Below are 25416 nucleotides of genomic sequence, written 5' to 3'. Positions count from 1 at the left end.
TCACAGGCTGCACTGTGCTATTATTGTCCCTCATTCCCTTGTTATTAGTAGTATTCACTTGTGCGAAGCTTCTGGAATAACAAACAAAAAAAGCAGAGTAAAACTCTTAAAAATAGTTGTTTTTTAAGCCTATGGCTATTCTGGTACCTCTTGGCCAATATTTTATTAATGATCACTATTATCCATTGCTTTTTTGTTATTTAGCTATCAGTGAATCCTGTATCTTGTAAAGACACAGTTCTTTGCCTGAAGAACTGAAAATCTATTTTAAGCCACCTAGTTCAGGAAGCTGAGGGAAGATGGAATAAAATTGTCTAGAAAGTTTGGCAGGAGAGGTGGGGGGGAGGAAACTGAAATAGGAAGGAAGTCGAACATTAAAGCAAAATAATAGGGGAAAGATGTTTAGCGGAAAGGTAGGATATAAGCTATTTATATAAGTAAAGGAATAAATGCAAAAACTGAAATTCTTCTGTTGCTGTAACTCGGGGAAAATGTATGAAATCCTTTCTGTTTTAAAAGGGCCATGCCATTAGTGGTCACAGAGTCGTTTTTACCCCTATTCAAACCTGAAGTAATACTTAATTATAACTTTTCTTTAAAGATAGGGAAAAGGGTATAGAATGAGAGTTTCAGCCAAAACAGTAGAGTAGTCCCGTCTAAGTGTGCCCAAAGCCATTGGGAAGGGAAAAGTAAGGCTGCCACCTAGAAACACTTCCCTGGGATTAGGCTAGGGATGCCAACTTTCAGGTGGCCCTTGGAGATCTCCCGCTATTACAACTGGTTTCCAGGCAATCGAGATCAGTTCCCCTGGAGAAAAGGGCAGTTTTGGAGCGAGGACTCTATGGCATTATACCCAGCTGAGGTCCCGCCCCTCCCAAAACCCCGCCTTTCCCTGACTCCCCCCCCCACAAATCTCCAGGTATTTCCCAACCCAGAGCTGGCATCCCTAGATTAGGCCCAATTAAATAAAATGAATCCTGCTTTTAAGAAGATCTGCTTAAGATTGCTTCCTTAGCCTCACAACTCCAGGAAGGCTTGAATCCTCTCTCTAGGGGAGGAAAAAGTATATAGGGAATGTCAGCAGTGATGTGGGATGCTTTCAGATTTATATATTTACATCATTTATAGCCTGCCTTTCTCACTTGGACTCAAGGCGGATTACTAGGGTTTCCAAGTGCCAAGTGGCGGCAGGCAACCCCCCGCCAATCCACCTGGTTGCCCGCCGACCAGCTGAGGATCGGCGGGCAATGCATGCTCGCGCGCCTGCCAGCAGCAGTATGTCACTTCCGGTTTATAACCGGAACTGCTGCATCGCAAGAGGCCTTTCCCACTCAAACAGGTTGTAAACCAGAGGTGATGTAATCGCGTCGGCGCAGCCGCACACGCGCGTGCGATCCCACCTCACCTCCACCCTAAAAACCTCCCACCGAAGAACAGGAGGGACCTGGTAAGCATACGGATTACACAGATATCTCCCTTCCATAAAGACTCGGGGGAGCAACTTTTCCCCTCACAGTAGCAGAGATCCCATAAGGGCTGAGGAACAGAAAAGACCACACCGGAAGGTAGACATTTTTATTTTTTTATTTTTTATTTTTTAGTGTAATTTTTTTATTTTTATAATATCAAACAAACATATACAATAATAACAAAAAACATAAAAAAGAAAATATAAGAGTATCAATTATAATTATACAAAGTTATAAAGTTCAACAAAGCAAAAATACCCTTTTGACCCTCCCCCCACCTTAAAAAAGTGACCCATCACCTGACTTCCGCAGAAGTGTCTAAACAGTTTTGAAAGATGTTAATAGTAATAATAAAAAAATGAATAAACTTGTTTCTATAACTCACTAACTAAAATAGTAAAATCCATTTTTGCCAGTTTGTCCCAATATGTGATGGCCTTTGTCCAAGTTTTTTTAAATGCTTCCGTATCGTTTCCATGTAGGAATTCTGTTGATTTGGCCGAAGGTGGACATTCTTCTGATACACCCTAGACCACAAGCTGTTCTCTGCAACTACTTCTTCAGTAGCTAACCAGAACCTCCTCAGAAAACCCTGTGCCTATGCCAAAACACCGCAGTTTCTCTCCCTAGGTAAGAGTGCGTGATTGGCCTGAGTCACCCAGCAAGCTTACATAGCAGAGCAAACATTCGAACCTGGGTCACCAGTCCTAGTCCAACACTCAAACCACAGCAACCACACTGGCTCAGTGGTAACATTTAGGCCAGGTCTGAAGACATTTCAATCTTCCACTTTATTGTAAAGTGGGGACTTTGGACTCTTGTGCAGGAGGGAAGGGTAAGAAAAGCAGTATAGGTATGAGTAAAAATGTAATAGGGCTTTGGGCAGCATGGCTGCAGGGATTCCAGCTTCGGAGAATGGCCTCCTGGGTGTTTATCAATGTAGTATTATGAACAAAGGAGCCCCGTGGCGCAGAGTGTTAAGCTGCAGTATTGCAGTCCAAGCTCTGCTCACGACATGAGTTCGATCCCGACAGAAGTCGGTTTCAGGTAGCCGGCTCGAGGTTGACTCAGCCTTCCATCCTTCCAAGGTCGGTCAAATGAGTACCCAGCTTGCTGGGGGTAAAGGGAAGATGACTGGGGAAGACACTGGCAAACCACCCCGTAAACAAAGTCTGCCTTGGAAACGTCGGGATGTGATGTCACCCCATGGGTCAGGAATGACCCGGTGCTTGCACAGGGGACCTTTACCTTTTACCTTATTATGAACAAGAGGACATATCAGCTTTGCTTAACTTAAGAAGGGTTTTTATTAAGCTTTCTGACTGTCTCTCTTTCCAGGTTGGCCTGCTCTCTTAGTCAGCCTCTCAATCATAGAGTTGCCAGCTCTGGGTTGGGAAATACCTAGAGATTTTTGGGGCGGAGCCTGAGGAGGGCGGGGTTTGGGGAGGGTAGGGACTTCAATGCCATAGAGTCTAATTGCCAAAGCGGCCATTTTCTCCAGGGGAACTGATCTCTGTTGGCTGGAGATTGCTTGTAATAGCAGGAGATCTCCACCTAGCACCTGGAGGTTGGCAACCCTACTCCATCAGCTACCTCAGCAACCCACTTATAGAGCCAGTGTGGTGTAGTGGTTAAGAGTGGTGGTTTGGAGTGGTGGACTCTAATCTGGAGAACCGGGTTTGAGTCCCCACTCCTCCATATGAAGCCAGCTAGTTGATCTTGGGCTTGTCACAGTTCTCTCTGAACTCTCTCAGCCCCACCTACTCACAAGGTGTCTGTTGTGGGGAGAGGAAGGGAAGGTGATTGTAAGCCGTAGAGCTACCAACCTCCAGGTACTAGCTGGAGATCTCCCGCCTTACAACTGATCACCAGTTGAGAAAATGGCCTCTTTGGCAATTGGACTCTATAGCATTAAAGTCCCTCCTCTCCCCAAACCCTGCCGTCCTCAGGCTCTGCCCCAAAAACCTCCCGCCGGTGGCGAAGAGGGACCTGGCAATCATAGTAAGCCGGTTTGATTCTTCCTTTAGTGGTAGAGAAAGTCGGCATATAAAAAGCAACTCTTCTTCTTCTTCTTCTTCCCTGCAGGGCCAAAACTAAAAGACATGCAAAGCAGAAACTCATACTCCTAGAGGCGTCTTTTACACATTACAACAATCAATGCATTGCTCCACCCAAGAAGGAATTCGGGAGGAGTCTGAAAGAAGCAACTCCAGAGCCTGTAGTAGCCCAACGGAGAGCCCAGGCTAGTGGCTGACATGAGTTTTGTTTTGAGAATGGATAATGATCCAAGTAATGGAAAGAGCCTGGGTTTTTTTTAAAAAAATGATGCACTGCTGGGTCTTCTATTGTTGCCTTTAATCCTGATTTTTAATGTTACATGAATTAAGCAGATGTTGTGAAGAAATGCTATGCTTAAGTCAGTGATATTATACAAGGCACATAGCTTCTTTGACAGCATAAGGATATATATAATATGCCCATGTTGCAGTTCAAGCACTAATAGGGAATGTTCTTCATTTTGTTAGGTTTTTTTCTCTTTTGTCAAAATAATAGCTATGGCATGCTGTAATGTTAATAGCTGTTTCCCAGATTCTGTCACTTTTTTTTTTTGCTTAAGCACTTGCAGTACAAAGCTGTTCAGATTCCCTCCAAGGACTTGTGAGGACAGTTGTTCTTCTGACAGCAGAAGAGGGAAAACAGACAGGAACAAAGGAGAGGGAAAGAAGAGAAAGCAAGAGATTCTCGTTCTGATAGGGACAGTGAAGTGCAGATATAATCTCGTTTGGGAACAATGTAGAGTGATTGGAATAACACTTGCCCCATAACTGCCCTTATTTACAACAGTAGTCCCCATAGGAGTCAGTAGGTTGGACCAAGCCATTTTCCTCACATCTTGTCCTGTTCCCCTCCTTATTCCTGTCTCTGTCCCATGTAGATTTTGCCTGTGCAGGTCCTATGATTCCCAGGATAGCCTTTTTGGTTGTCAAAGGGGGACACCCTCTTTTACCAGTGCAAAAGCTTGTTGGATCCAACCCACTTTCTCTATTTTGCATTATTAAAATGCTGTTACTATGGGGAGGTAGAATGGTCATGTTTCTGGGTTTAGTTCTCTACCCAATATCTCTAAAAGGTACATCTTTGAGGGGGGTTGATGCAAATGAACACACATGTCCATTAAGAGTCCATGTAGTTCGTGGCCTGCCTTTTACATCCTGGTGAATCTCGTTTTGAACTGTTCATAAATTGCAGGTCAGTTATTTTTTTCTACTGTTATCTTTAACTGAAAGAACTAAACAGTGTGGAACAGATTATTAGAGAACAAATGAACACAGCAGACGGAGTGAAGTCTTCAAACAATGTGTGATGTGGAGTAGGAGAGCTTGGGCACAAATCCTTGCTATTAGAACAGTAGGCTTACAAGTGTCTTTTGTCAGATGTTGGGGCTGCCAGGTTGGACCCCTGAACTTAGGAACCCTCAGGAGTCTAGTAGGAGCTCTTTGTGACTTCAGTACTGGGAGAGAAGGGGGTTAAACTCAGCGTTCATCTGAATCCCGGGAGCTTTGGATCAGCGCTGCAAACAGAAAACTTAGGGCTCACAGGTTCCCACCAGGATCAGGGGATTTCCCACCCTGGTTTCCACTGCTGCTGCAGCAGCTGGTAGAAGATAAAAAGTTTTAAAATCACCATTGTGATTGCATCACTTCCAGGGGAAATCCATAAGTGACATCAGTCCACTCTAGGAACTGCCAGAAATGGAGATTCCTAGAGTGGACTGATGTCACTTCCAGGTTTTCCCTGGAAATGACTTAATGCCATCAATCATCAGTGCCCTCCATGTGTGTGTGTCCCCACCCCTGTGCCCAGACTTCCATTGGCAACCCTAAGGAAACTAGATATCCATGAGAAACGTTTAGTCTGTGCTTCTCTCTGACATAGTTGTTTGCTATGCTAATGCTCTTTGCATTGAAGAGTATTCTCCATGGCTTTACCATTTCAGTGCAAAAACTAAGCCTTAGTCCCATAGTAAATACGAGAATGAGTGGACATTCACTTGGTTTTGGATATGGCAAGGAGATGATGGGGGGCATGTCTCAGTAGTAGAGCATCTGTTTTGCATAAAGAAGGCCCCAGGTTCAATTCCTGGTGTCTCCAGTTAAAAGGCTTTGGAAGAAGGTGATATGACAGACTTCTGATTGAAACCCCAGAGGTACTGCCAGTCAGAATAGAAATACTGATTCTGATAGACCTATTTTCACACTCAAAATAAGGCAGGTTCCTGTACTGAGGTAGGCTATGGCTCAGTGGTAGAGCATCTTGTTGGCATGCAGAAGGGCCAGCGTTCAGTCCCTGATATGTCTAGATGGAAGGATTCGGTTGTAAATGATATGAAAGACCTCTGCTTGAGAGCCTGGAGAGCTGCTGCCAGCTAGAGTAGACAATACTGTATTTGAGAGACCAGCTGCCTGCCTCAGTATAAGCCAGCTTCAGGGGTCTTTGTGTCATAATAAGTAGATGTTGCCCTGTCCTGGATAGCCCAGGCTAGCCTGATCTCAGAAGCTAAGGAGGGTTGGCCTCGGTTACTACTTGGATGGGAGTACTTGGATGGGAGTATTTGTCCACCAAGGATGTCCAGGGTTGCTATGCAGGGGCTGGCAATGGCAAATCACCTCTGAATGTCTCTTCCCTTATTTATTTATTACATTTCTACCCCGCTCTCCCCAATTCGAAGGTCGGGCTCAGAGCGGCTTACACAGTCTAAAACACAATAAAACAATGATAAAACCTACAGGACTGCCTTAAGTCAACTGTGACTTGGTGGCAAAAAAGAGAGAGTATTCTTTCCATGTAACATTCTTCTCCCGTTCAATAGAAACAAAGACAGGGCTATCTGTCTAAACCACACAGATAATTAGAGTATGATGATATGTTTTTCTGGGATTAGGTTTAAGTCATTTTACATTCAGCAATCAATAGGGTCAAATGTGCAATGTTGATTTAACATTTAATAGAATAAGTGTAATCAATAGATTCTCTTACCAGATGTCAGTTTTCAGACAGCGGCTGAGAAATACGCACACTATATAAGACATTGCAATAATTATGTCATCATTTTATTTTTAAAAAGCTTCCTATTTTTGGTCAGTATGTTTTGTGATTGTTTCTTTTGAATCGCTTTCTTTGTAATGCAGCTATGTTTGCTTTCTTGCCAATACTGTAATTTAAAGAGGGTAAATAAAAAAGAGCAATTTAAAATGTCACTTTATTTCTGCTTCGATTCCCACGAGTGTGCACTTACCTGACACTCTAGAGTATAATAATTACACCACAAGATAGGAATAAATATAGAAGTTTGCAAGAAAGGAGGGTAAGAACCAACAACTTAAGGATACCCTTAAGAAAGATTACTGAGAGAAAATGGTCCAGATTGGAACTTTCCTCTCAGACTCAACACAATCCAAATCACAAGTTTGGATCTCAATTCAGCCGTCATTTCTGTTCATGGAAGGGATTTCTATCATCAGATCAGGACTTTCTCACCTCTCCATCCCAGTGCATCCAGAAGTTTTCCCCCAAATGTTACTCTTGAGGAATAGGAGGTCCCCAGGAGACCCCCTGCCAATCACAGCCTACTTTAAGGTCCCAATCTACTATGTCAGAACAACCGCCTTCGGTGGTCCTTACATATTATTTTAACAGGAGTTATCATTACGATTTGTAGTTCCAATTCTGTTGCTTTGATCTTGGCACCCGCCTTGTGAAAGAGAGGCCATTTATGCAGGGAAGGTTTTGGTGCTTGCTAGATGCACAGTTTTCCGATCTGAAGTTTTTAAAAAAGTATGCATGGGTGCGATTTAACCAGAGAAAGTCTGAGGCTGATTGGAGTGGGCTTATGCTTGATAAGCTTAACCATGGGGTATTCAACATGCTTGGGAGTGATTACCATCAGTGTCATCCTCATTACGTCGTTCACCCAGACCCTTTCTTGATTGTAGGCACACATGCGCATGGAAGATATTTGTCTAAAAAATGCCCCTTGCCCTTGATATGGATCCCCTTTTGTGGACAGATTAGCCATATTTTTTGCACAATTACAGTGGCCATTATTTTTCCCAACTGGAAAAATAACAACCGAACTCACCACACCAGCATGTGATTTCCCCTTTAATTTTTTTTCTTCTAAGTGCATTTCTAGCTATAAAACACTAGTACAAGTACTATCAAAACAGAGAAGATCTTCCCTGCGAAAGATATTGAATGCCCCGGAACCCCCCTTCTGTGATCGGGAGGCAAATTCCCTGAACAGAATGGGAGGGATGAAGGTGGAATAGTAAATTGAGCTGGTATTTGTGCTAATATCTGGCAAGGGGGGGCATGCGGGGATCACTGCAGAGTAGGGAAACTTAATTTCTACTTCTGCTGAATTCCCCACAAAATTACTGCTGCTTTTTGAAACTACACGAGTGGCGCTGAATACGAAAGAAACCTCTCTGGTCAATCAGATCATTTATTGATAATTTAATATGTTAAATGAAAGAAAGGATAAAGGTGCTCAAAATGGAGTGGCTTTGGGTTCACAGCAAAATTAAAATTCATGATAAAGCAGGTTCCTAGAAATGTGGGATAAGAGTGCGGCGGCAGCAAAAAAAATTTTTTTTTAAAAAAGAATCACTGCCATCATAATGACAGACAACCAAAATGGGGAGTAGCACCCCCCCAACCTAAACAAACAGACTAACCCATATCCCCCAACAGAAAAGAAGTAGCCTTAGCAGGTGCTAGTTCGTTGAAAAGAGACCAGCATATTTCTGGGGTAGTACTTCAGGGAAAAACCTCTCTTTGTCTAGTTATTCTACAGACCAGTGTGAGTTGCTGAATGGAAAATTCTGTGGTCAGCTCCATTATCTACAGAGTCACTCTCCTTCACTCTTCTTTCCTCTGATCTTACTGAACTTTCAGCCAGGCTGCCAGCTGGTAGAATAACAGGTAGATCTGAAGATTTTTGCATATTCCCAAATGCCATTATTTCTTCTGTTATAATTATAGTATACAGGTTCTTCGATTTGGGTTTTGATAACACCCAAATAAACATCCTTAATATGCAGCTCTGCCTCAACATTAATTCACAGGATCCATTTAGCAGTTAGAGTGTTAAACTAGGATCTGGGAGACTTAGGTTCAAATTCCGGCTTTGTCTTGAAGCTCATTGGATGACCTTGGGCCAATCACTCTCTCTCAGCCTAGCTTACCTCACAGGATTGTTGTTATCAGGAAGGATGGGAGAATAACGTTGTGAACTGCTTGGGTCCCCATCGGGGAGAAAAGCGAGGTATACATATCTGAATAAATTAATATGTACAATTTCCACTTGAAAAGGGAAGCCAGAATTTTTCGCAGAAGTTCTTCTTCCCAGAACTAGCCAGTGCCAAAACTAAAAGAAACATGGTGGTTAATATGGCTGTTCCTGGTCTGGAGAAACGTTTGAGGGAAGTATGAAGACTTCCCCAAAGATGAGTGAAGTTTCTCAAAACGGAGATGGGAGTTTTGAACATCAGTTAAGTCGCTTGCAAATTTTGTTAAACCCGAAGCCAATTTGAAGGTTCTTGCTTCCAAGAAATTTGATGAGAAAGAGGGGGAAAGGTTTTTTTTTTTTTTTGCAAGCCTAGCAATATTTCTCTGGGGAGGGTTGTCCTCCTACTTCCCCAAGGCGGAAGATAAATTTGCAATTCTGTTCTGTTGTTCGTTCTTTAGTCTTACTGGTCACTGACACAGTGCCGCTATAGCAAGACGTACCACTTGCCTTCACCTCGTTTATTCTGTGTAGGCTAACTGTATTATTCATTTGTCTACTATATTATTTTAAAATCACAGAGGATGGTGACAGATGGTGGTTGCCAAGCTTGGGGGAAATGTAGCTCCGCCAGAGTGGTAGCTATAAATAATGACAGGGGAAAGAAAGAGGGGAGGAAAGTGACTTGTACATCAATATTTTACAAGCGTCATTTTCTGCAAATGATAGAAGAAAAATGTTTTGACTGTAGCCTTCAGCAGTGACTGAAACATTTCTGTTGTTTTTTCTTTTTTTTTTGAAAAAAATAAAAGCTGCATTATTATTATTTATTATTAAAAGGCTCTAATGTGGCATCCAAATATGCCATAAATCTCTTTGCTGTTTATTTCCAATGGATTAATAATCAGTCTGCCTGAAGCTTTACAGATGCAGTTACCAAGCAAAGCATGCAATTGTTGGGCGTTTTCATCAATTGAAAGGAGCAGTGGTCCCATTGGGAGCCACCAGATAACAGCTTAGGGCTCAAACCATTTTTGCGTGCCCCATTGTTAATGGCCTAAGACGTGTGCCTGAGTTGGGATGGGGATCAGCTCCGTGCGGCCCATAGCTGCTGAATGGATAAATGAAGAAAGACGGGGTAGGTGGGGAAACTACGGGTTGGATTCCTGCCAAATCTTCCTTCAACAAAGAATTACGTTCTTCCACAAAAACAGACTTTTCTCCATCAGAGGGAGACTTTCTCCATCAGACAAAAAGTCATTCTCCATTATTCTATGTTGAAGGAAGACACAGTGGAAGAGAGTCATAGGATCCAGCTTACAGGACGAGAGTTATAGGACCAGTTTAACAGAAGGGAGTCATAGGATCTAGCCCTGTGCCTTTATTGTTACTGCAGGGCCAGAAAATTCTTGCCCCTGCCTTCTTATCTCTTAAAATTCTGTAAGGCAGGAGGATGGTTGAGGTTGCTTTATCTCAGGGGTAGCATTGCCAGTTGGGTAAACTCCTGGAGATTTGGGGATAGGGCCTGGGGAGGACAGGGACCTCAGTGGGGTATAACGCTCTAGAATGCACCCTCCAAAGCAGCCGTTTACTCCAGGGGATCTGATCTCCTGCTATTACAACTGATCTCCAGCCAACAGAGGTCAGTTCACCTGGAGAAAACGGCATGGCAATAGGACTCTATGACATTGAAGTCCTGCTAGTATACATTTTCATCCATCCTGATCTGGTAGCATTGGTGCCTACATTTGGACGCACAGGGGTTAACACAGCAACAGGGTGGGATTGTCCAGTTCTTTTCTACAAATCAGGAAACGTTCACATGTGTAAAGGAGAAGTCCTACTGAACACGTAGAACATCCTTGAACATAGATGTGAATAAGAGCAGGATCTGTGTATGTAACAGCCATCAAATCACAACCGATTTATGGCAACTGCAGGAAGGGGCTTTCAAGGCAAGTGAGAAACAGAGGTGGTTTGGTATTGCCTTCATCTGCAGAGTCTTCCTTGGAGCCTCAGGAGAGCAGGGTTTGGAGAGGGGAAGGACTTAAATTCCTTAGAGTCCAATTGCCAAAGTGGCCATTTTCTCCAGGAGAACTGATCTTTATCGGCTGGAGATCAATTGTAATAGCAGGAGATCGCCAGCTAGTACCTGGTGGTTGGCAACCCTAACCATGCTGCCTGCCCTCCTGGAGCAGAATATTCAGGGCTGTAAATGAAGATTTAAACAGTGTAAAAGTGTATTTCCTGTGTGAAATAAACCCATTTTTCTTCTTCTTTGCTTTCAGCAACTAACTTCTCCTTTTCAAAGCGTTCACCGCTCTTGACTTGATCACTGTCCAAGGCTATCTGATGACATCTTGCATGTCATGTAATTTATATTACTTCTGCAAGGAGATGCTACCTATCTTGGGATATATTCTGGGCCCAGTCAAACCTTTTCCCTCCTGTTCTAATCATGCTATTAACAAAAAGAGGCTCAATACATTTCTTTGCTTTGCAGTCTGCTATCCTACATTAAAAAAATATTCCCGAGATTCATAAAAAGATCTTATGGGCAATGCATTGTTTCTGGGGCCAGTATGTGTAGAAACTGCCTGCATATTATAAGCACAGGTGATGAAATGGAATAGAGGTGTTTCAGAGACAATAAAGGTTTTTATTGCTGTTTCCCTTTCACGTTAATTCAAGAGTAGTTTGCTACGGAGCATTATTGCCCTGTCGATTCCAGAGAATGAAAAGAGACAAATTAGGTGAGGTAATAGCTCTTCTTGAAACAATCTCTGTTTGGGAGAGAGCCCAGTCTTTTCAAGTTTCATCTGGTAAATCTTAAATAGTGTTGTGGGTCTGTGGGGGTCCTGTCTCCCCCTCCCCGCTTTTGTTTGGATCTGCTCACTCCTTCAGATGTGACAATAGTAATCTACCCTTCGACAATTTTTATTAGTTTTCTAATTATAATATAAACAGAGCCAGGAGGAAAGGCAAAATCCAATCGCACATTAGTATTCCCCCTGACTCACTTGCATTATCTTTTGCATTTTGATAGAAGAGACACTTGGATTCCATTATCCGAACGAGGGGGTGATTGTAAGGAATGCCAATGAGCCAGCTACCACCATGGCACATGATGGCATGCCCAGCCAAAATGTTTACAAAGCGCCCATTTAAACATAGGCATTTTTCTGCAGGTCAGAAAGCCCATTTCATATTTAGGCACCCAAAATCCATGGGGATGCTTTCCCAAATGTTCATCATCCATTTCTCCCTCCCAGGATATTGGAGTTTTGTATTGCCTGCTCTTGTTTTCAAAGTGGAAATGATGCATTAGGAATCTTTTCTTGTTCTGTTTTGTATGCATGAATTTCGTACAGCACACTGTGTGGTTTACCGCAACATTCAGCTTCATCGGTTTCTATGTACATCCCTCCCTCTAGTATGAACCTACATGCAATGATCAAACAATTTGTTATAAAAATGGGTTTGTTTGTTTCACTTGATGACACAGCTATACCTATAAAAATTCTTTTTTATGCTGGCTTACCAATGCACAAGAAAACCTGCGTGCATCAATAAAATTGCATAAAAAGAATCTTGAAGCTGTCATAGGGACCAGCTTGTTGCCGAGGGGGAGTACCTTGGACTTCCACCAGAGATAGCACAGAGCCGTTGAAGAGCCAGCTGGTAGCCCATGTAGGTGGCCATGTTCTGACCATGACGGGAACTCTGTTGACTGCTCAGATGTGGGCCAACAACACAGACGTTGCTAGGGTTGCCAACCTCCAGGCACTATCTGGAGATCTCCTGCTATTACGACTGATCTCCAGAGATCAGTTCACCTGAAGAAAATGGTCGCTTTGGCAATTGGACTCTATGGCATTGAAGTCACTCCCCCACTCCCCAAACCCCCGCTCCTCAGGCGCCGCCCCAAAAACCTCCTACTGGTGTCGAAGAGGGACCTGGCAACCCTAGACATTGCCCTACTGATTGACAGGGATCAGGAGTCCTTGCCTGCCTACTGGGAGAGCACATGTGGAATTAGAACAGGAAAGGAAGGAGTTGAAATATGGAGGTATGAGGTTGGATCTGCTAGTTGGGCCTTCAACTCTCAATGGAAGGACCACCCTCCTGGGAGAGCCAGGAAGTTGTTGGCTCCCCCTGCTTAGGCTGACCTTTAAAAGCCTAAGGGAGGCCAATGAAAGCAGGGTGGTCTTGGCTCCAGGCTATGGAGAACAAGGAGGAGGAAAGGAAAGTGTAAGGGTGAGCCCTGAACCTGCTGTCCTTTCTGGAGCTGAGGACTTAAAAGATAGGGAAAGCAGCCTGTCAGGCAGGGAGTTGGATTAATGGGTGGGAACCTTAGCACTCAACATAGGTTTGCCAACCTCCAGGTGGTGTCTGGAGATCTACCACTATTACAACTGATGTCCAGGCAGCAGAAATAAGTTCCCCTGGAGAAAAATGGCCACTTTGGCAATTGGACTCTATGGCCTTGAAGTCCTTCCCCTCTCCAAATCCCACCCTCCTCAGGCTCCACCCCCAAAATCTGTATTTCCCAACCCGGAACTGGCAACCCTAAATCAATGTGACCCTTGGCAGGTTTACTTTGTGCAGTGCGCTATCAATCCAGAGATGTGCATAGGTGATGAAGAAGTCATCTTGGCCACCTTCTGGGCATGGGAATGGCATAAGTGTGTGTGTGTGTGTGGGGGTGTAAATATTGCAAGATCAGAGTTGTGTGAGCCTCAAACACTATTTGAACAAGTTTCTTAGAAGACTATTGGATACAGATTTAGAAACTCGATTATACCATTGTTTCTCAAGTGATGCTGTATCATTTTAGGTGGGGGCCACAATGAATCACTCGATGGCCATTTATACATGGCTGTTTCCTCACGGTAGCCCCACTGATTATTTTGGGGCTTTGCTTTGATAATGCTTGCATTTGACAATTGTCAGAGGTCGCCTCGCTCTCCCTGTGCATTTCCGTGCGTTTTGCTTTCATTTTCTGGACGATGGCTAAACGCAAATCCAGAAAGCATGGGCAAAACGTGCAGAAACGTGCGGGAAGAGCAACACAACCTCTGACAGTTGGAGAATGCAAGCATAATCAAAGCCCCAAAGTAGTTGGCAGGGTGACCACGAGGAAACAGCCATGCATAAACGGCCAATGTGTGAGCCAGTGAAATAGGTGCTCCAGAAGCAGGTTCTCTTGCAACCTAAGAAATGGGACAAAGAGAAACGTGGCCTTTGTGAATGATTCATCATCCCTTCCAGGTAAGATCCCGGATGTGGCTCAGTGGTAGAGCCTCTGCTTGGCATGCGGAAGGTCCCAGGTTCAATCCCCGGCATCTCCAGTTAAAGGGACTAGGCAAGGAGGTGATGCGAAAGACCTCTCAGCCTGAGACCCGGGAGATCCGCTGCCGGTCTGAGCAGACAATATTGACTTTGATGGACCAAGGGTCTGATTCACTATAAGGCAGCTTCATGTGTTATACCTTTAGCACTTCCTGTAAGAGGTCTTTCCTCCGCGAGCCGAGCATCCTCCTGTATGTTGTTTCTGAACTGTTAAACAAAGCTCGCTGTGCTCTCCAACAACAGTCGAGACTGACAGTGCCGATTTCCTTTTCTTTAATTGATGCCGCTCCAGGGGCAGATTCGTTGGGATTCATGAAAAAAGCCTGCCAAACTCTCTTCAGTCTAAAAGAGCAAGGTTGCAGCAAGAACAAGCTAGGAAAGAGGTAGAAGCCTAGACCAGAAATGTACAAACGGAGCAGAAAACCAGTTAAATCTACTGTTCGGCATTAAACCATGATTATTGTACACGCAATACAATTGAGAGCCAGCGTGGTGCAGTGGTTAAGAGCAGTGGTTTGGAGCGGTGGAGTCTGATCTGGAGAACCGGGTTTGATTCCCCACTCCTCCACATGAGCGGCGGAGGCTAATCTGGTGAATTGGATTTGTTTCCCCACTCCTACACACGAAGCCAGCTGGGTGACCTTGGGCTAGTCACAGCTCTTAGAGCTCTCTTGGAACCACCTATCTCACAGGGAGTGTGTTGTGAGGAGGGGAAGGGAAGGTGATTGTAAGCCGGTTTGATTTTCCTTAAGTGGGAGAGAAAGTCAGCATATAAAAACCGACTCCTCTTCCTCCTTTTCTTCTTCTTCTTGTGTCTGTTTGGACACCTGGAAATAGCATACAATTACAATACCTCCGTCAGGTAGACAGGCATACTGCACAGTCCTTCAGTGTTCCACTTTGTTTTTGAAGACCATGGGGGGAGGAGGAGGAGGAAGAAGAAGAAGCAGCGTTGGTTTTTATATGCTGACTTTCTCTACCTTTTAAGGAGAATCAAACCAGATTATAATCTCCTTCCCTTCCTCTTCCCACAACAGACACCTTGTGAGGTAGGTGAGGCTGAGAGAGTTGTGCGAGAACTGTGACTGGCTCAAGGTCACCCAGCAGGGTTCATGTGAAGGAGTGGGGAAATCAAACACAGATCTCCAGATTAACAGTGCACCACTCTTAACCACGACACCACATTTAGGTATACAGGCATATAACAGTAGGTACAGAGCACACAGAATTTGCAGAGGCAGATACCTGCACAGGCCACCCCTTACTGCACGCACATTATTTCCAGAAGGCTGATCATGTGAACTAGCTTTTATTTTTATTTTCAGCATATCACCTCAACCCACAATTGAAGATGCGCTCACAAAAGCAGAGGTCTGTGCACACGGCTGAGGTAGATACATTATGCATGAGCACATCCCCACCTATGCGGCAAAGGCCATGTGAGTTCTGTTGAACTGGCTGAATGAAGACCAATACTGAAGAATATTCCCTGGTTTTCTTGGCTTGCTTTCCCATAACTCAAAGAACATGGACTTTAAGATCAGGTCCAAAGAACCAATAAGAATAAGAAGAAGAGTTGGTTTTTATATACCGCCTTTCTCTACCACTTAAGGGAGACTCAAACCAGGTTAATATCACATTCCCTTCCCCTCCCCACAACAGAAACCCTGTGAGGTAGGTGGGGCTGAGAGAGCTCTAACAGAGCTGTAACTTGCCCAAGGTCACCCAGCTGGTTTCGTGTGTAGGAGTGGGGAAATCAACCGGGTTCAGCAGATTAGCCTCCGTCGCTCATGTGGAGGAGTGAAGAATCAAACCCGGTTCTCCAGATCAGAGTCCACCACTCTAAACCACTGCTCTTAACCACTACACCACGCTGGCTCCTTAGACTTTCAAAAGTTGGCAGTCATCAGTCAACCATTATGGCCACTGTTACTGAAACCAGCATGCTGACTGACTGTTCTCTTTTCAGCATATTGTGTGCTTCTTAATCCATCCAGGAAGGGAAGGCAGCCCAAACTCATCAGATCTCAGAAGCTAAGCAGCGTCAGTACTTGGAAAGGAGACCACCAAGGAAGTCTCTGCAGAGGAAGGCAATGGCAAACAACCTCTGCTTCTTATTTGCCTTGAAAGCCCCTAACTGGGGTCACACCATAAGACAGCTGTCACTTGACTGCACTTTACACACACAAGCCATCCAGATTTATAAAACCACTACATAGTGTCTTAAACAGAACCCATATCCATAATGCAATTTCTCTTTGAAACCTACCTTCTGTTCTCTTTTAGATCTGTTTTCTGTTCAGCATCAAGTAGAAGAAGAAGAATTGGTTTTTATATGCCGACTTTCTCTACCATTTAAGGAAGAATCAAACCGGCTTACAATCACCTTCCCTTCCCCTCCCCACAACAGACAGCCTGTGAGGTAGGTGGGGCTGAGAGAGCTCTAAGAGCTGTGACTGGCCCAAGGTCACCCAGCTGGCTTCGTGTGTAGGAGTGGTGAAAAAAATCCAGTTGACCAGATTAGCCTCTGACGCTCACAGGGAGGAGTGAGGAATCAAACCCGGTTCTCCAGATCAGAGTCCACCACTCCGAACCGCCGTTCTTAACCACTTCACCACACTGGCTCTTTCTACACTACGCTGGCATGATGTCCATTATATATTATGGTAGTTGTATGACAATCACTTACTTGTACCTTTGTATCTAAAGAAGTGAGCTGTGGCTCGCAAAAGCTCATACCCTGCCAGAAATTTTGGTAGTCTTTAAGGTGCTGCTGGACTCCTGCTCTTTTCTACTTGTACCTTTCATGTCCTGCTGCTGTAACACCTAAAGCAGGGGTGGGGAACGTCAGTCCCAGGGGCCGTATAAGGCCCACGAAATCATTTGGTCTGACCCTTTATGGGTCCTGGTAGATCTCTAGCTCAGAAGGATCTAAGACTGGCGATCCGCCCCCTTCCGCGGACAGGAATAGCCTCTATTCAAGGCGGATGTGAGTTTTTTTTGCTGAGAAAAGGAACCTTTTCCCCCCTTGCAGAAGAGTCGTTAGCTATGGAACTGCTAGGACCACCCAAGAAACTGTGTTAACCCTTTCCTACCCGGGCCATGGAGAAACATATTCCCTCTGTATTACAAAATGGCTGGAGGCAGAAGTGGCGACAATGGAGGGGTTAAAGGGGGCAGGGCCAGAATGCACAGGGGGGGGGAGCGCGTTCTTAGCCAGTGTGACCTCATTTCATCCCTTCAGGCGGAGGTAGCAGGAGCTGGCTGTAGAATCCAGCCCTGACCATGCAGAGCAGGAGCAACTCCAGTGTGTATGGCCAGCGAATGATGTTATAAATATCCAAATGGCCCTGGGCGGAAAAAAGCTTCCCCACCCCTGACCTAAAGACATTGGCACCATACTACTGGAGCCAATGACAAAGGTCCTTCTCATCTAATCATAGTCTTGGATCTTAGCTGGGCAAATATTGCATGAAAACAACCTACATAAATGGCTCCAAACATGTAAACATCGTAGCAGTGCATAAAACTATTTCTGTGCTTCCTTGTTTCTCTTAAACATCTACTTTACAGCCCAGGCTTTCATTACAGCTCTGTTTACAGACAGCAAACAATACAGCAAACAATTGGTTGCTTGGGTTCATTTTATTTCCAATAAACATATACTCATCAAATTGTGTATGGGTTTTTTGCTTCAACCAATGGAGCTGCCTTATAGTGAGTCAGACCAATTGTCTGGCTTACTCTGACTGGCAGTGGGTCTCCAGGATCTCAGGCAAAGATCTTTCACATCACCTGCTACTGATCTCAGGCAGAGATCTTTCAAATCACCTGCTACCTGATTTTTTTAACTGGAGATGCCGGCCATTGAACCTGGGACCTTCTGGGTGCCAAGCAGATGCTCTACCACTGAGCCACGTCCCCTCTCCTATTTCAAGTGTGTATAACTGTAAAGCCCTGACCTGGATGGCCCAGGCTAGCCTCGTCAGATCTCAGAAGCTAAGCAGGGTCGGCCCTGGTTAGTATTTGGATGGGTGACCACCAAGGAATACCAGGGTTGCTGTGCAGAGGAAGGCACTGGCAAACCACCTCTGTTAAATCTCTTGCCATGAAACCCCCCCCCCCAAAAGGGGTCGCCATAAGTCGGCTGCGACTTGACGGCACTTTACACACACACACATAACTCTAAAGCTATTTCCAGTGACAGCCATCGTTTTCTCACCTCCTCAAGCTGAAGAGACCATTACCATAAATCTGTCAAAATATTGTTTTTAAAGAAGATAGACCAATGAGCTCAAAAGTATTCCTCTGCCTCTGAATGCATCGACTATAAAACCTTTCCTCCTCTGCTCTTCCTTTTAAATTTTCTCGACATTAGCAACCCAGAGATAAACACTTTCCTAATATTGGTTTGAGCTGCTGTGCAAACAGAATTGTCACTTAAAGACTCAGTTTCATTCCTTGCCTTTGTAAATATAGACAATTCAATTAATAAAATCCACGAGGGAACAATACGCTTGTCTTTTCAAGGGTACTTTATAAACTAGTCTTTAAATTATCCTACCTAGAAGGACTCTTTTTCTCGTGATATATTTTAAAGATTCTCTAGCATGTGATATTGCTGAACAATGGAAAGTGTTTTTGAATGGTTACTGCAGCGGGAAAGATGGATAACTTTGTGGATTACAACTGTACATCCCTGGTGGAGCGTGAAGTTTCCCCCTGCAAACTAAAGGCTTGTTCCTATGACCACTGAAAAAGCTTTGCACATGTTGACTGCCAGTTGCTTCACATTGTTATGAGTTGGTCATGTAAGAATACCCCACCATGCAGAATTCAGTCTAGTTCATCCACTGGAAACTCTTGAAAAGATACATTGGCAATAATGTACCCAAAGCCACATGACGGTGGATTCACACAGCATGGGTGATGTATCTGAGGGCCAACATATTGGATTTTGCCATGACCACTATCTGGCAAAATGGTTACATGAACTAGTCCTAAAATTAAAGCATTATTTGCTGAGCAAGACATGAGACAAACAATTCATCTAGGGTTGCCAGGTCCTTCTTTGCCACAGGCAGGAGATTTTTGGGGCAGAGCCTGAGGAGGGCAGGGTTTGGGGAGGGGAGGGACTTCAATGCCGTAGAGTCTAATTGCCAAAGTGGCCATTTCTCCAGGTGAAGTGATCTCTATTGGCTGGAGGTCAGTTGTAATGGTGGGAGATTTCCAGACACCACGAGGTTGACAACCCTGTTGGCAGTCCTAGGTTCCAGTACTGGGCTAGGATCTGGGAGACATGGGTACAAATACTCACCGTGCCATTAAGCTCAGTGAGTGACCTTCGGCCAGTCACTCTTTCAGCAGCACCTACCCCACAGGGTTGTTGTGAGGTTGGAAAGAGGAAGGGAGAACTATTTGCACCATTTTGAGCTCCTGAGACAGAGAGAGGGAGAGAGAGGGGGAGAGCACTAATGCAGTATCCTGGATAAGGGGTTGAGATATGTGTGCCATGTCACTTCTAGGGGAAATCTTGATTCTACCACCAAGTTGTCTTACACCATCCCTCTGCTCTAGCTCCCCCTCCCCCCCATTACAATAGAGGAATGATACAGAGCCAGCGTGGTGTAGTGGTTAAGAGTGGTGGCTTGGAGCGGTGGACTCTAATCTGGAGAACTGGGTTTGATTCCCCACTCCTCCACATGAGCGGCAGATGCTAATCTGGTGAACTGGGTTGGTTTCCCCACTCCTCCATATGAAGCCAGCTGGGTGACCTCGGGCTAGTCACAGCTGAGAGTTCTCCCAGTCCCACCTACCTCACAGGGTGCCTGTTGTGGAAGGGAAGGTGATTGTAAGCTGGTTTGATTAAGTGGTAGAAAAAGTCAACATATAAAAACCAACTTCTTCTTCTTCTTCATCATCATCATCTTACTGGATAGTCATGGATGTTTCTGAAGTAATGTACTTGAAGTGCATTGAACGGTCTGAAAGACTACACAAATAGCAAGCCTTAGTGTTATTACCTCTCATTGAACAGGTTTTCCTGTGTATATAACATTGCAACATCATTACAGCCAATTCACCACAAGATTTCCCCTCATCTGGAAAATCCCATCAAATGGGGCAGCCCATTTTCAAGATAAAAAAACCCCTCCATCTTCTTAAATGCCCAATCAGAAAACAATACATCATCACCTTCAATCGTAGGTACGACACCTTAAGGGATTAGGTGCTGGTGACTTTTTTTTTGGTCCTAACCTAAGATTCATTACAGGCGAGTGACAGATTTGCCATCGCTAAGACAGAACAATCCAAAGCTCATCGCACATACGAAGGCTTTGCAATCATGCTCCGCGCATTAAATTTGGGACTAAATGAGAGCAGGTGTGGGGGGAGAGGCCCCAGGCATCAAAACCAGCGAGCCATGTTTTCATTGATATTTGTCAGTGCGCTGTGCTTTGGCAGTAAAGCATCACCAAATTAAAGTGTTACTTTAATTATCCTCCGCCATTCTTGGCTGGGGCTGGAACCCACTTGAAATGCTGATGCGTCTCACTCGGGAGCCTGCTGTGCCCCACCCCCTGCCCCTGGTTGTCTGGCATTTCCCCCTGTGTGTTCAAAGCACCCTCAAGCAGACAAAACAAGGCATTGATCATGATTGATGAAGCTGCTTGCAAAGCTCAATATCTCACCTGCACATTAAAATAATTGCAGAGAAACCATTTTTTTAAAAAAATGAATAAACACGAACGGGGGCTCATTAAATCGTGGTGAGTCCTATTCACGACTGTTTCAAACACCTTTTAAGTCCTATGTAACATCAGTCTGATCCTTAATGGAGAGCAGCAGCATGGTGGGTACAGTTGCCAACCTCCAGGAGGTGGCTGGGTATCTCCTGCTCTTACATCTGCTGATCTCCAGCCAACAGAGATCATTTCCCTGGGAGAAAATGACCGCTTTGGCAATTGGACTCTAGGGCATCGAAGTCCCTCCCCTTGCCAAATCTCACCCTCCTCAGGCTCCATTCTCCATATCTCCAGGTATTTCCCAACCCGGAACTGGCGACCCTCATGGTGGGTCCAACCTGATGGACCAGACAAACATGATATGCTGGTGAGAGAATGCGGCTGTGTTGGGGAAACTTTCAAAACTTTCTATACATTCAACATTCATATAGAATAAATGGGGTTTTTAACTATGTGGGCTGGAACCAGAATAACATTTCCACATCCTCCAGGACTTCTGCTGATAGAGCGTGATTTTCCCACCTTCTCTCTTCTATGGCAGCCTGAAATGCCCCCTAAAATCCTGTTCCTGGGGCAAAGGGAACCACCAGGAACAGGATTTCAGGGGCATTTGGTCCTGTGAGAGGGAGAGGTAGGAAAACTGGGCGTTGTGGGTGGAAGTTAGGGTTGCCAGGTCCCTCTTTGCCACTGATGGGAGGTTTTTGGGGTGGAGCCTAGGGAAGGCAGGGTTTAGGAAGGGGAGGGACTTCCATTCCATAAAGTCCAATTGCCAAAGTGGTCATTTTCTCCAGAGGAACTGATCTCTATTGGCTGGAGATCAGTTGTAATAACAGGAGATCTCCAGCTAGCACCGGGGGGTTTGGAATTCAATAAAAAAAAGGAAAGAACTAGTGCTGAATTCAGAGTTGAATAAAAAAGAAAACACTAATGGCTAATCAAATGACCTGCTTATTAAGTCAATTTGTTAATTGATTATTTCAAAATTATTCGGCTGCAACTTGACGGCACTTTACACACACACACACACACACACACACACACACACACATGTTCGATCCCAACTGAAGTTGGTTTCAGGTAGCCGGCTCAAGGTTGACTCAGCCTTGCATCCTTCCGAGGTCGGTAAAATGAGTACCCAGCTTGCTGGGGGTAAAGGGAAGATTACTGGGGAAGGCAATGGCAAACCACCCCGTAAAACAAAGTCTGCCTAGTAAACGTCGGATGTGACGTCACCCCATGGGTCAGGAATGACCCGGTGCTTGCACAGGGGACCTTTATATATATTTCTTCTGCATTGTCCCCTTTACCTGGTTTTTAAAGCCGAGGAAAACACACGGCAGGATCTGTGTAACGCTTAACATCAGATTTGCTAATCTGCAAATGCCTGGAGTGTTCTAAGCGTCTTTCTTTCATGTCATTTAAAGGAAGACAGCTACTAATTGAATGAGCTGTAACTTGAAGTGTTTGCAGTCCTTTAATAATTCATCTAACATTGCGATCTCTAAAGTACCAGCTTAGCGGAAATGATCCAAAAGAAGGAAATCATCTGTGCTTTGTGCAGCCCATAATAAAACGCAAGGCTGTGTTCGTGTGCCTCTGGACAGGTTGAAACCGTGGTCCATGTTCTACTACACTGCAAGCATGGCTCACCTTTATGGGAACAGATTATTGAACCCCTTCTGACAGATTGCCCCGGTGACATTGATAAGGAGTTAGTTCGATTTCTTTTAAGTGATATTTATCCCCAGGTTACTGCAGGGGTTGCTAGCTTTCTGGGACTTATATTAAAGTTTTAATTTTTTAATGTTGTAAGGAAGAGATGTCCGTTCAAAGTTTATAAATCTCCTTTTAACCTCAATATGTATTTACCTTTATGCCAATAAAGGTGTGATTTGATTTGAAAACGCAAGTTTTTTTCTCCTTTTTTTCGGTTGTGTGTGTGTGTGTGTGTGTGTGTGTGTGATCAGCTTTTTTCTCCCTCAAAATTTTCACAAATGACTCCTGCTTTCCAAATGTTGCTCTAGGGAATTCTGGGATGCTATAATCAGCAATTCTTTAAAAATGAGAGATGGCTCTGCTAATTGAAATTAATGTAATTTATTGGGTTTGGATTTTTTTAGGCTATTCTTCACTTCAAAGGCTCGGGGAAATAAAGGTCACCTTGCAATATCCAAATGCTGATGAGAATGTTGGCTTGAACAGCCAGTAAATAAACAGGATGCTGAACACTACATCAGCATAGCCTGTGATATTATGCACCCTCCTTGAATACCTTGGTGTACGTTCATTTCACACAGGATAAGCAATAGCTTCAGTTATGGACATTGGTTGTGGATAAAATTCCCGCTGATACAGCTTTTCATCAACTAGTAAGGATCGCCAGTGTGGTGTAGTGGTTGGGGTGTCAGAGAAGGACTGGGAAGACTCCCCCATCCCACTAAACCATGAAGCCTACAGCATCATCTTGGACCAGTCATTCTCTCTGGTTGTGAGGAAGAAGAGGAGGAAGAAGGAGAAGGAGAAGAAGGAGGAGGAGAAGGGGGAGGAGAGTTGGTTTCTATATGCCAACTTTCTCTACCACTTAAGGGAGACTCAAACCAGCTTACAATCACCTTCCCTTCTCCTCCCCACAACAGACACCCTGTGAGGTAGGTGGGGCTGAGAGAGCTGTAACTAGCCCAAGGTCACCCAGCTGGCTTCGTGTGTAGGAGTGGGGAAACAAATCCAGTTCACTGGATTAGCCTCCGTTGCTCATGTGGAGGAGCAGGGAATCAAACCAGATTCTCCAGATCAGACTCCACTGCTCCAAACCACCGCTCTTAACCACTACACCATGCTGGCTGAAAGGAACAAGGATAAGTCCCTGGTATGCCACCACCACATGGACAAATGAAGCTGCTTGGACTGGCAGCGGCTTCCCAGGGTCTCAGGCAGAGGTCTTTCACATCAACTACTGTCAAACCTTTTTCAAAAAACTGGAGATGCCGGAGATTGAACATAAGAACATAAGAAAGGCCATGCTGGATCAGACCAAGGCCCAGCAGTCTGTTCACACAGTGGCCAACCAGGTGCCTCTAGGATGCCCACAAACAAGACGACTGCAGCAGCACCATCCTGCCTGTGTTCCACAGCAACCAAAATAATAGGCATGCTCCTCTGATACTAAAGAGAATAGGTATGCAGCATGACTAGTATCCATTCTAACTAATAGCCATGAATACCCCTCTCCTCCATGAATATGTCCACTCCCCTCTTAAAGCCCTCCAAGCTGGCAGCCATCACCACATCCTGGGGCAGGGAGTTCCACAATTTAACTATGTGTTGGGTGAAAAAATACTTCCTTTTATCTGTTTTGAATCTCTCACCCCATGTTCTAGTATTATGGGAGAGGGAGAAAAACTTCTCCCTGTCCACTCTCTCCAAACCATGCATAATTTTATAGACCTCTATCATGTCTCCCCTTAGCCGCCTTCTTTCCAAGCTAAACAGCCCTAAGCGTCCTAACCCCTCCCCATAGGACAATTGCTCTAGTCCCCTAATCATTTTGGTTGCTCTTTTCTGCACCTTCTCAAGCTCTGTAATATCCTTTTTTAGGTGTGGTGACCAGAACTGTACACAGTATTCCAAGTGTGGTCTCACCACATATTTGTACAAGGGCAGTATGATATCAGCAGTTTTATTTTCTATTCCTTGTCTAATTATGGCCAGCATAGAATTTGCTTTTTTACAGCAGCCGCACACTGGGTTGACACCTTCATTGAGCTATCCACTACCACCCCAAGATCCCTTTCTTGGTCTTCCGCTGCCAGCACAGATCCCACCAGTGTATATGTGAAGTTGGGATTTTTTGCCCCAATATGCATCACTTTACACTTACTCACATTGAATCTCATTTGCCATTTTAATGCCCATTCTTCCAGTACGCAGAGATCCTTCTGGAGCTCTTCATAGTCCGATTGAAGCTGGGACCTTCTGCATGCCAAGCAGATGGTCTACAACTGAACCACAGCCCTTCCCCTGAGCACCTCAAAGCAGGGGATCACAATGTAATAGACAATCACAATCTACTTTTAAATGGGTTTAAACAGTCTTTTCCTCTTTCCAGGGATCCTAGGAGTTATAACTCTGTAATTTTCCACTGGAACAAAATTGAAACGGGTGGGGGGGTTGAATGTTTTCCCCCTGAATGTTTCCAGTTTGTTTTTTCTGGGTCTTCACATCTCTGCTCGGGGCATAAATGGCTTTTACAATATAAAGTGGAGTTTGAGAATGGATTGTACTTCTTAACAGCAGTGTTCTCAATAGATCTTGTTGTAGAAGAAGGGGAACACTTCAAGAGGAAAATTCATGCTTCAAGTGACACTTACCCTTTCTGTGTAGCCATAATTTTGAGAAGTTGCTTCTCTTCTCATGTTTTAAAATGAAGCGAGAAAGAATTTGGCAGTATCAGGAACGCACAATGTTAACTGGCTGGTTAAAAACCAAATTATAAACCTGCTTGGGAAGAATGTATTTATTCCTCCCCCTTACATTTAGAAAAAATGAAAACTAAGCATCGAGG

This window comes from Euleptes europaea, chromosome 15 (assembly GCF_029931775.1).
Source record: "Euleptes europaea isolate rEulEur1 chromosome 15, rEulEur1.hap1, whole genome shotgun sequence".
Lineage (NCBI taxonomy): Eukaryota > Metazoa > Chordata > Lepidosauria > Squamata > Sphaerodactylidae > Euleptes > Euleptes europaea.
Note: the sequence above shows the minus strand (reverse complement) of the source record.